General features: G+C 38.8%; 1 long non-coding RNA gene across 1 annotated transcript in view; it reads left to right on the forward strand.

The window, feature by feature from the left end:
• Positions 1–12525, forward strand: part of LOC142071416 (uncharacterized) — a 39645-nt gene that overhangs the window by 19315 nt on the left and 7805 nt on the right. The gene's annotated exons all lie outside the window — the stretch shown is intronic.

Below are 12525 nucleotides of genomic sequence, written 5' to 3' on the forward strand. Positions count from 1 at the left end.
GGGACCAGAGGAGCCCCGTGGCTGGAGGAACCCTGGCCTGCCCCTGGCCCGCACCCCTGAGTTGCCCTGAGCCCCGCCCGACCCCCGGAGGAGTTCTGAGCCCCGCTGCACCCCAGCCCTGGGGCAGGGAGTATTTAGCTGAGGTTTGGGGAGACTTAGCCTCCTCCAGCCTCCATTACACGCCCTCCATAACTGTAAACCCCGTTATTGGTCTGAGTGTTTACTGGGATGCTCCTTATCTAGTCCAACACTTTACCTTTCCTGCTTGTGTCCGCTAATAATCCCTTTTGATCTAACTCTGTAACAAGTAACTCATCATAAACAAACATATCCATACAAAATAAGATAGATGTTTCCCAGTTTGTCACAACATATTTAACCAGATTTGAATAAAGTCAGTAAACTTTTTTTAAGCATATGAGGTAACTTTACATGTAATCCCAATCCTGCAAAGATTTATATATATGCTTATATACACTGTGAATCTTTGTAGGACTGAGGCCTAAATATGGACTTTAAGTTTAATACTTAAAAACTAGCCCTTTTCATGTTAACAGAACAGGCGGGGATGGGTGATGAGTGTAGTGCTGCACTAGTATAATCTACTTGGATTGTTGGCTTCACTAGTGCCTTGTCTGAAGCACTGAAGGTACTGCTTTTTCCCTGCTCTCTGTGCCATTGAACATACTAATGAGCAATAGGCAAAGGGAATATTCTCATTCTGGGTCGTCGCTACATGATGTGAAAAATCTGCCTTTATCCCCAGAAGACAGAAAAGCTGCTTAACATTAGCAATTGCTCTGTTATACTGTAATATTGAAAAGAGGGGCCCATAAGAGAGAGCTTTGAAATGAGGTCCTGTGCTGCATCATTATCAGTTACTGTTATACCTGCCCTGACTACAAAATAGGTACCAAAAAAAACCCCCATAACTCAAAAGGCCGCCCTCTTAATGTGGATAGAAAGTGTGTTTAACACAATGAAGAAAATGTATCCTGACCCTAATGGAAAAGCAAGCCTTTAATTCTCTGGCACAATTGCCTGTCAGGCAAGAAGAATTGCAACCTCACAGGGGTCTTTGTCTGGACGGGTGGGAAACAGGAGCAGTGGCTCCTTTAGGGTTTCCCTCCTTCCTCAAGGGTTGGGAATGGGAGGTGGATGGAAGTGGCAGGGGAAGGCATCATCTGAGCTGGTGAGCAGGCTCGGGGGCTCAGGTAAGCCATTAGTCTCTGTGTACCCCTGGGAGGGTATATAAACCCAGTTCCTCCAGCCAAAGCCCCCTCATACATCTGGATTGAGAGGTGGGAGAAGGCCGACAAGTTAATTGCGGGTGCCTCCTTGTGGCAGGTTTCTAGTGCACATACTTGCTCCATGCAGGGTTTGATTCCCGATGAACTGAACTAGAAGTGTGAACGTAGGGGAAGACATCCCCTAAAGAAACTGGGGAATGGGGCTGGGGCTTCTAATGTCTGATACAAAGAGGAGACAACCTCTTTAACTGTCATATGATATAAGGGTTATGGGGTTCCAGCAATTGTCTGGGGAACAACTGTGGAGGGGTCAAGGGATGGCATCAGCCCTTCACCAAGTGGAAGCAATTAAGGAAGGACTCATGACCTCCTGCACTGTATGAGTATTTCTGAGTAGGTCCCAGCTGAGTTAAAGTTATGGGCTAAAAAAATCACATTCCTTGCATCTTGTCTGTCTTCCAGCATGCCCGGCACAATTGCTTTGGGGATGAGAGAGCAGGGTGTGTGTGTGAAATCTAACATGTGTTCTGCACTCACATTTAGTGTTGTTTGTCTTGCTCGTTATTACTGTTATAAGCGGTCCTTTTCAGCTACAGTGTCCCAAGCTGCATAATTAGCGATGTACCCCATTGTTGTCAAGAAATTTGCTACATTCAGAAGAGGATTATGGAAAAGAATGGAAAATAAAATTTCACTGAATGAATTAAGGCAGCAGGTTTAAAACAAACATAAGGAAATACTTCTTCACACAACACACTGTCAACCTGTGGAACTCATTGCCAGGGGATGTTGCTAAGGCCAAAAATTATAACTGGGTTCAAAAAGAATTAGCTAACTTCATGGAGGACTGCTCCATCAATGGCTATTAGTCAAGAGGGTCAGGGACTCAACTGCGTGCTCTGGGTATCCCTAAATCGTGGACTGCCAGAATCTGGGACTGGTGACAGGGGATGGATCATTCTATAGTTGCCCTATTCTTTTCATTTCCTCTGAAACATCTGGTACCAGCCACTGTCGGAAGACAGGATACTGGGCTAGATGGACCGTTGGTCTGACACAGTATGGCTATTTGTATGTTATTTTCTTGTGTTAATATTGTGTGTTAAACTGTCCATATAGCTTTAAACAAAAAGTCCGCTTAAATGAGGTGTACATTTCAATTTAAAATGCCCAATAAATTTATTAGAGCAGGCTGAAATTTTTCAAATGACATTTTTTTCTTGAAATATGGCTAGATCTGAAAATAGAATTTTTTTGAAAAAAGTTGCTTTTTTGGAATTTTCCAGAGTTTCTCTGAGAAAAACTGTAAAAATGTCCAGTTTTTGTTTCTCCTCCATCCTTCCCCACCATTCACCACCCACCCATTTCAGTGGCAAATTAGAAAGAAAGGGAACAAGGAGGATGAAGAAAATTCAAAAAATTGGGGGAAAAAGACATAGAAATTTAATCAGTTATTTTTTCAAAATCTTCTGAATGAAAAGTGTTTTTTCAAAAAATTAAATAATTGAATTTATATGAAGTTTAATGTCTGTTGAAAAAGATTTAGGGAGAGTGATTTCATCATTATTATTTATATAGACCATGGGTAAAATGAACTCATATGTGCATGCATGTTTACATAAAATGTAATTAACTTCATAATGTCAATCCCAGGACCAGGAATAATTTGTATCAATTTATGTTTTGAGCTTCTATGACAGTGTACACAAATGTATGTTTATGAACAAGCTTCTGAAAGTATTGAGAATCCCTTGGCATAAGAATGTTAATAGAAAATCCTCCTAAATGTTTAAGCTTTTTAATCCCTCTTACTTAAATGAAATAATTATTTGTTCCTAATTTGAAATGATTTTTTTTTCAGGTAAGGTATTCTCCTCTCATTATAAACCCAAACTACAATTTTGGCTTTACCTTCTGGCATATCAATTACTATCTCTGCATTACTATGGCTCTTAAAACAATTAAAGCTAGGCACCATACCAGAGGATGAGTTTGGAACAATTTATTTATTTTCTAATTTCTTGCAATACAAGTCACTTCTGAAAATTAGGCCCAAAATGACCAAAATATCCTGGCACCCACATTTAGAGGCAGTGTTTCAAAAATTTAGCTGCATAAAATCTAGTCCCATCGATCACTGAGCACAAACTGGAAATATGAACCAGAAGACATATGACCAGCTGTAAAATAAAGAGAACCAAATATACATTCAAAAGGTGAAATCTCTTTCTTGAATTCTTCTCACCTGAGCTTTCCCATTTTCTTTCTTTATATTCTTCTTCTTAGCATATGTGCAATGTGCCTCAGGTGGCACGTGACAAGGATTCATCACTGAATTCGGTGCGCTAGTTGGATCATTAGCTCCCCCGACCCGGAGGAGTGCGACATGAATGCTGATGCATGCCCCCCTGTTCTGTAAACTGTTCTGTACCATGTCTCACCCATCACCACTCACTCTACACTCTCCCATCAATTGTTCAATCATCAGTCCCACACAAGCCATCCTTCTTCATCTCATATCTAGGGTTTGAGTCTGATCTGTCAGCATTTTTAGACAGTTCCTCAGTTACTGAAAAATATCAATTTAAGCCAAAACTTCCTTCCCAGATAACAATTTATAGCCAACAAACCTCAGCCTAGATAGACTAATATCACACTGAGCTCATTCTGTGCAGATGGAATGTAAAGTTGTTTCTACTTTCTCTTAACTGTCACCATCTGGATAGATAGATTATATAGATCATTCTCAATCCTCCTATTAGTTTACTATGTCTTCTGAAAGGCAAAGGTGAAACAGTAGTAACTCTGTTGCTTTAAAAATCACTTTCATGCTTCTGTATCTTTGTTCAAGAAACTTGCCACATCTGGTTACATCAAATAATGTCTCCAAGGCATTAGCTATGCATGGTTCTTTCCATCAGCTTTATAGTGCAGATAAACACAGTTAGACAAATGTGCTCCTGAACTAATGTAACAAGTTATTCCGTCACAGCTCTTTTTAAGCACTTATTGACTTAACAGAAATTTATGTCCTATTTTAAGGCCATTCTAAAACGCACCCCAAACTATGGAGTCATTTCCAGGAAATTATCATGTTGCATATTTCCTTTTTAATTTACATTCCCAGAAATTCTACGGCAAGAAGATCTGGAAAATAGTAAAACCTAGAAAGCTTGCTGAATTATTTCAAAACTGCAGCTTCTACACTTGTTATCAAATTATCTGGTAAGTGTATCTGGGTGCTATCTGTTGTGCTAAGATGAAGTTCATGAGTGTTATCTTATGTTGAACTAGCTGCGGCAAACTTCCCACTTTTCTTCATCAGGAAGACTACTGATTAAAAATACAGCTGGCTTCACACCCTGAATTGCTTCACTGCACTATGAGCAACAGATAACATATGGATAATTTCCGAAGGGTGTAGATTGGATCTCTAAGCTCAGCAAGATAATCAAGAAGACAAACCCTCAAGCACATAAAGACACACATCCCACAAAAGCAATTAAATAAAGAGCACAAAGAGCTTGAAAGAATCTGCTGAATATCTATAAAACTTTTTTCTACAATGAGTTCATACATCTCTGGGGATTCATATTAGAAAAAATATTGCCATGCATTTTGTTTAACACAGTTAGTATACAAATAAATATGGGCATGTAAATAGCTTTGTGTAACTACCTGTTCTCTACCACAGTGTAATTTATAGTTGAGCTACTTCCACGCGGCTGTCATAACAGGATGCAGCAGTAAACCTATCACATTTCAGCTTGATCTTTCTTGTTGAACATGAATTAATAGTTTGGTTCCAGAGGAGGATACATTTTAAAAAAATCAGAAATCCCCCATACATATAGTGTCATACTCAAGTAGATTATTTAATTTTTCTTCTGGTTGATTGGTTTTGCAGTACTTGGAGTATTTTTCTGCCCCTTTACAGCAATTTCTGCTTACCAAGCAAAATCAATCAGCTTGGGATTTCTTCACTGGAAACAAATTGCTCCAAGTTTATAAAAATATTATCTACCCTCTTCAAAGGGCTGATGAGAGGGAGGGAAAGTGGGGACAGTTGAACGAGCGCCCTGAAGTCAGCCCCTTCCATCCCTAAATGCCTGTAACATCTTTATAAATAAATGGGAGGGGTGGGGCCCTGGTGAACACGATGTGATGTACTGGAGCCCCAAACTTCTCTGGAAGGGCCTGCCTCTTCATTAGAGGTCACTTTAACCCTGAGATTTAACATGACTGAAAGTGAGCTACAGGAGGGTTGTAGACTAGTAATATTAATGTCATAATTACTTATCTCACATAGATATATTCTGTGTGTGCTTGTTGTATATAATTCTTGCAATAAAACACTATTTTTTAACAAAAAAGAGGAGGAGGGAAATTTAATTTGCATATAAAGGGAAGATGTAATAAGAAGAGTTGGGGTAGGAAGGCTGTAGAATCAACTCCATTGGAGACATGAAAGGTAAAACTTGACTCAATTTGGGAAGAATTAAGGCTAATGAAACACTGTCTGCGATTGCATCCTCAGCACTTAAATCGTTCTTAGACAGTAAGCTCTTTGGGGCAGGGAAATATCTTCTTATGTGTTCAGCACAGTGAACAAAGGGGCCTTAAATCTTTTTGGGGATTCTACGTGCGTCTATAAACTATAATCATCATTATGTTTTAACACACATACACTGCTTTTTGCCTTGAAAATGCTTTACAAATGTGAACTACCTATTCCTCACAATGCCTGTATTGTTAATATTCTGATGTATGTTAGGACAAACCATAGAATGGATCAGACTGGTAGCACCAGGACATGAAAGGCAATTCTGATGAGTAAATAGGCTAGGAATGAAGCTTCTTTCTAAGCCCTGAATAGTACATACTAGCTCAGGTGTTTGGAATCAAATCCAGTCCACTGGACGAGTATAAAAACATTTTTATTTTCCTCCAGTTCTCTAGCTTTTGAGGCAGCAACTGTGATACTAAATGGCATAATGATGTGCCTGGATTGTTCTCCTCATGTGATTTTTTTTCCAGATTTCTAATCACAGATGACAGCCCATTTCAAAGAGACATGGACAAACTCTAGTAGGCAAAATTATTCACCTGTACCAAAATATATGCAATGTGTTGCATCTATGTCTGCTCTCTCTGAGTTCTGGGTTTGCAGATTCTGGGCATACATGTGCCGTGAACCAATGCTCAGCAATGCAAATTAGCAAAGCAGGTACTGTGTTAAAAGGAATTTTACTGGAATAGCAGTAAATACCAATCATTTCAATACTACATAATTCCTGATGTTACATTACATTTAAAAGGAACCAGAAACTGGGAAACAGAAAATGTGGTCCACTGGTTTACCACAGTTAGCACAATGGGAAATCCCTGTTTTCAGAACAGATTGCTATTTGAAAAATAGAGCTCAGGATGCATATAGAAGATTAGAAAATATTTAAATTCTAAAATACACCTGTGTAGATGTCACAGGTCACAAAGGAATCAATGTAACTCACTCACAGAAGTGCACTTTTGTAGTGTGGCTATTAGGCAACTGTCCCATCACTCCCTCACTTCCTCTCTCCCCAGAGTAACTTTTTCATGATCTGAATTAAAAGCAGTTGATGAGGATCATGAATTTCTGGGAATGTATGCAAATATTTTAGATACAACAGAGGATGGGATGGAATTGTCCACAGTTGCCTGATTTCTTCAGTGTGGTGTTACCTTTAATCTAGCATGGATCTGTGGTTTTACAAGCTATCTGTTTTTATTTGCTTTCATTTATTAAAATTCCCTGAGGTAAACGACTTTAAAGATGTAAATGACCACTACACACACACACAGGAAATGTTATCATTCTTTTTACATTTTAGCACTTAGCCATTAGTACTTCCCTTGATTTCCTTTAACACTTGTTTTATGCTAGTTTTTTTTTTTTCAATTACATTTCAGAAGAAAGCAATGAAAGAGCAGGTGCTAGGGGATTTGTGTCACAGAATGTGAAGGCTGATGAGCTGCTGTCCTCAGATGTTGCCTGTATACCCCAGGTGTAAAGCCAAACAGACATCATTCTCACTACAGCAATTGTCAGTCAATTGTTCTGTTAAATAGGAAAATATTACTTCAAGGCTGCAGAAATGATAAGCCTGACCCTCCAGTTCTGCTTTGAATGTTCATTTTGATTAATATAAGTAAAATTGGGAAGTAAATGCATTTTCATAGCCTCGTCTCTCTCTCTAGCTTTTACTGGTCTAATGGCCTGGTTTTTTTTCCAGAAGTGCTGAGCACCTGCAGTTTCTAGTGAAGTCAATGGGAGCTGCAGGTACTTAGTACCCCTGACAATCAGGCTATATATTCTCTCATCTTTCCCTCTGCCTCTCCTTCCCTCCCTCACTTTTTCTCATTATGTTAATGTAATGGCTTATTTGAAAAAGAAACTTCATTCATAATCTTGGAAGTATAATGGCTTTAATTTTCAAGGTTGTATTTTGAGAAAACTATTAATGCCCCCTTTGAAGTAATCAGAACTGAATTATGTTTCAGGAAAAAATATGAAGTACTTTAGAAGTCTCTTACAGGCTCAGCTAAAGCCAATCAGCAGTCCAGTTGCAATTATTTAAAAGCACAGAGCTCTGGATTGTTAAACACATTATGAATTATCCATGAATTATCCAGGCTCCCATCCTATTGTCTAAAATTAAAGGTCTCAGCCATTTTCAATCTTCATCAAAGATTGTCACCAGAATAGTTATGTTTTTAATGTGTTGAAGAAACTTTTCATTGTTTTAATACTATCCAGATAGTTGCTCTAGATAATAAAAGGGACAGAATCGGGGTGTGAAGAGGTGAAATTGCGCCTCTCTTAAATAATGCAGATTTGTTTCTTTTTACTATGGTATAAATAATATTTTTTAGAATAATGTCATTTCCAAGTTTTTTTCCCATTATTTTGGGTATAAAAGAATAATATGGGCTTGGAATTAATAACAGGAAATAAGGGCTTATCTAGACACTAGTTTTACTGCTTTAATTATATGGTACAATCCCTCCAGTATGGGTTCAGTTATCCTGGAATAAAGGTGCTTATATTGGTATAGCTATTCCCATATGGGAAGGGGCATAATCTATACTGGTATAAACACCTTTATACTAGTATAACTGCATTCACACACTTTTATAAACCCTTTGGTTCTCTGGTGCAATGGATTTATGACCTGTACTTATTAGTTTGATTCCATCAGCCCATCCCACTCCACCGTTTCTTTTCTTTTTTTTAACATTAAACTCACATTTGGGACAAATTTGTCACATTCTGACAGAATATATGAAACCTATTAGGAACAAATGCTTGAATTAAGGGCATGTGTGACAGAATAAAATGGTGAAATAATACAGCAACTATTGCAAGTATGCCAGTGATTTGGGGGGAAGGGGAGTTAATTCAGAATTACAACTACTGGTTATTCCAGAGGAACAAACAAATGAAGAGATGGTGCATTTTACAGATCAGAGGAAAATGCAGAGATTCAAATGTTTCAAACAGCAGTAGGTCAAAGCACACTATGGAATGTCTACTATGAAGTAGCAGGACCCATGTGGCTCCTTAGCATGCAGCAAGCTAATGTACTGTAGGTTCACACCTTGGCCTGTTGCACACTAAATCGCCATGTAGAAAAGCCCTAAGGAAATGTGGCTGTGCATTTATACACATTCAATGGTCAAGCTTGTAGCACCATTTTCTTTATAGCAGGGTTTGTAATTCAGCCATAAAAAATTGTTCCTTGTTGAAACATGGGATAAATAGAAAAGGAATGTTTTAATCAGATTTCTAAAATGTAAACTTTTGTATTTCTAAGTGCTACAAATATTTATCTTATCAGAAGAAAGTTTATTGCTGTAAGGTGTCCTATTTGCACATTATATTTCAAAATATGGATTCAATTTCAAAATTAAAATTATGCGAGCAATTAATTTTAAATTACCATGACATGGCTGTATGTGTGTATTATAATGGGTGTGGCAACTTCTAGTATCATTAAAATTGCATAAGAGTTTCCATTCTAAATCACCAGTTTTTCATCAATTGTAACTTTCTGTAATTTTCAGCCTGAAATTTCTTAGTCTTTGCCTTAAGTGTGGTGGGTTTTATAAAAATAGTTCTTGTGGCAATTATTTGAACAACTTTAGAGTTAAAAACTGTTCAAAGGTCAGATTAACATCATGCACTACCGTGGCACTGAAGATGGTATTGTATTGAATATAATAGATGCTTTTACTTGTATAAACCTTAAGGATCAAATTCTGCCTTCAGTTACATCTTTGCTACTACACTGAACACATTGGGGGATGCACTTGTACAGCACAGAACAGAATGTGTCCCTTATATCTACAGATAAATAAAGCTGGCTGGGAAATTTGCATCTAAATTTTTTTTCCAATGGAAAATGTTTCTATAAACATTGAATTATCATGTGGGAAATTTTCAGATTTGCTTTTTTTTCTCTCTCAGGAAAATTTAAATGAAATATTTCATTTCAAGTTGGGTTGACATGAATCAAAGTAGTTTAGTTTGTCAAACCAAATTGAAACATTTCAGATTAGACCAATACTAATCTGTGTCCCTCTGAGCTGCTGCAGTGCCTCATGGGATCTGCAGTATGAGCACCTCACACACCTATTCTTTTCTGTTTGCTGGGGTTGCCATCTGCACTAAACCTTCCATGATGTATCATGGTCTGTCTAGTCAGTGGTTCTCAAACTTTTGTACTGGTGACCCCTTTCACATAGCAAGCCTCTGAGTGCGACCCCCCCCTTATACATTAAAAAATAATGGCGGGAAAGCAGGGTTTGGGATGGAGGCTGACCCCCAGTTTGAGAGCCCCTGGTCTAGTTGTTGAACCATTATGATGCATCATGGGAGGTCCATGACCATGGTGCACCATGGGAGATGTAGTACTATTACAAGAGAAATTTTCCAGTCTCCACTTTGTTTTTCTGATCTTTATTCTGAAGAAGCAAAAGTCACTCCATCCTGAGATGGATGCTGCAGACCCTGAGCATGCTCAGTGAACAACTAGGATTTCTAAAATGGTGCACTAGCAAAGAGCCAAGTGTGTGTGTGTGTGTGTGTGTTGGCAGAATCACAGCTCTGAGGTAAATGACAACAGTGAGCATGTGCAAGGTTGGTGGCTATTGAGTATGTGCAGTAAGGGGTGACAGAAAGGTCAGTTAACTTAGGAGCTAACTGGTCATGACCCACTCAAACTGGTCACAACTTATTTTAAAGGACAGAGCTGTCAATCATAATTCTGAGGTTATGATATTGATCATGTGTAAATGGAGTATTTGCTTAAGGGTATATAAGGAAGTCCTAATTGCATAGTATATAAAACCAGACATTTAGGGCAGGGCAGTCAGTCAACAGGGAGAAAAGGAAAAGATCTGGACTGGAGAGAGAGAGAGAGTTTCAATTGGGAGAAGAAAGAGAACTGAAAGCCAGCAAAGAGAAAGCTGCTAGAAAGAAATCAGAAAAGCTGCTGAAGAAAGAGAGAGAAGAAAACTGGAGCAGAGAACAGCTGACTGACCAAGAGCTGAACAGCAATAGTTAGGGCCCTACCAAATTCACGGTCCATTTTCATCAATTTCACAGTTATAGGATTTAAAAAATCATAAATTCCATGATTTCAGCTCTTTAAATCTGAAATTTCATGGTGCTGTAATTGTAGGGTTCTGACCCATAAAGGAGTTGGGGGGGGGGGAGCTGAGCAGCTAGAGAGCAGCAGCTGTTGGTTGGGAACCCAGCTCTGAAGGCAGAGACACCGCCAGCAGCAGCGCAGAAGTAAGGGTGGCATGGTATGGTATTGCCACCCTTATTTCTGTGTTGCTGCTTGTAGGGTGCTGCCTGCAAAGCTGAGCACCTGGCCAACAGCTGCTGCTCTCTGGCTGCCCAGCTCTGAAGTCAGTGCAGAAGTAAGGGTGGCAATACCGTGATGCCCCTAAAATAACCTTTTCTCCTCCCTGCAACTCCCTTTTGGGTCAGGACCCTCAGTTTGAGAAACATTGGTCTCCCCGTGAAATCTGTTTAGTATAGGGTAAAAGCACAAAAAAGACCAGATTTCACAAGGGGAGACCAGATTTCATGGTCCATGACATGTTTTTCATGGTCATGAATTTGGTAGGGCCCTAGCAATAGTGATTAAAGATTTACAAGGCAGCAACTGTGATTTTAAAGGAATACCAATGGATGTATAAAGTAAGCTTGCCAATTTTTTATATAATTTTTAGTATAGTATAGTTTAGCATAGTATTTAATATGTGTATTCTTGAAATGTGTGTGGGTTTAACTGTATTTTATTTATGTAAAACTAAAAGAATAATTTAAGAACTGCTGTCAGCTATTTGTTACAAACGAGCCACTTGTATCAAATCGCTTCACTTAGAATCATTGAAACTATATGCTTTTGTAGTTTGAATGCTCTTTATCTTTGTCATAAATATAAAGGGAAAGGTAAACCCCTTTAAAATCCCTCCTGAACAGAGGAAAAATCCTCTCACCTGTAAAGGGTTAAGAAGCTAAAGGTAACCTCACTGGCACCTGACCAAAATGACCAATGAGGAGACAAAATACTTTCAAAAGCTGGGAGGAGGGAGAGAAACAAAGGGTCTGGGTCTGTCTGTATGCTGCTTTTGCCGGGGATAGACCAGGAATGGAGTCTTAGAACTTTAGTAAGTAATCTAGCTAGGTATGTGTTAGATTACGATTTCTTTAAATGGCTGAGAAAAGAACTGTGCTGAATAGAATTACTATTCCTGTCTGTGTGTCTTTTTTGTAACTTAAGGTTTTGCCTAGAGGGATTCTCTATGTTTTGAATCTAATTACCCTGTAAGGTATCTACCATCCTGATTTTACACAGGTGATTCCTTTACTTCTATTAAAAGTCTTCTTATAAGAAAACTGAATGCTTTTTCATTGTTCTCAGATTCAAGGGTTTGGGTCGTGGTCACCTAAGCAAATTGGTGAGGATTTTTACCAAACCTTTCCCAGGAAGTGGGGTGCAAGGGTTGGGAAGATTTTTGGGGGAAAGACGTGTCCAAACTACGTTTCCCAGTAAACCCAGTTAGAGTTTGGTGGTGGCAGTGGAGATCCAGGGACAAAGGATAAAATTAATTTGTACCTTGGGGAAGTTTTAACCTAAGCTGGTGAAAGTAAGCTTAGGAGGTTTTCATGCAGATCCCCACATCTGTACCCTAGAGTTCAGAGTGGGGGAGGAACCTT

This window comes from Caretta caretta, chromosome 3, assembly GCF_965140235.1.
Source record: "Caretta caretta isolate rCarCar2 chromosome 3, rCarCar1.hap1, whole genome shotgun sequence".
In the NCBI taxonomy this organism is placed as follows: domain Eukaryota; kingdom Metazoa; phylum Chordata; order Testudines; family Cheloniidae; genus Caretta; species Caretta caretta.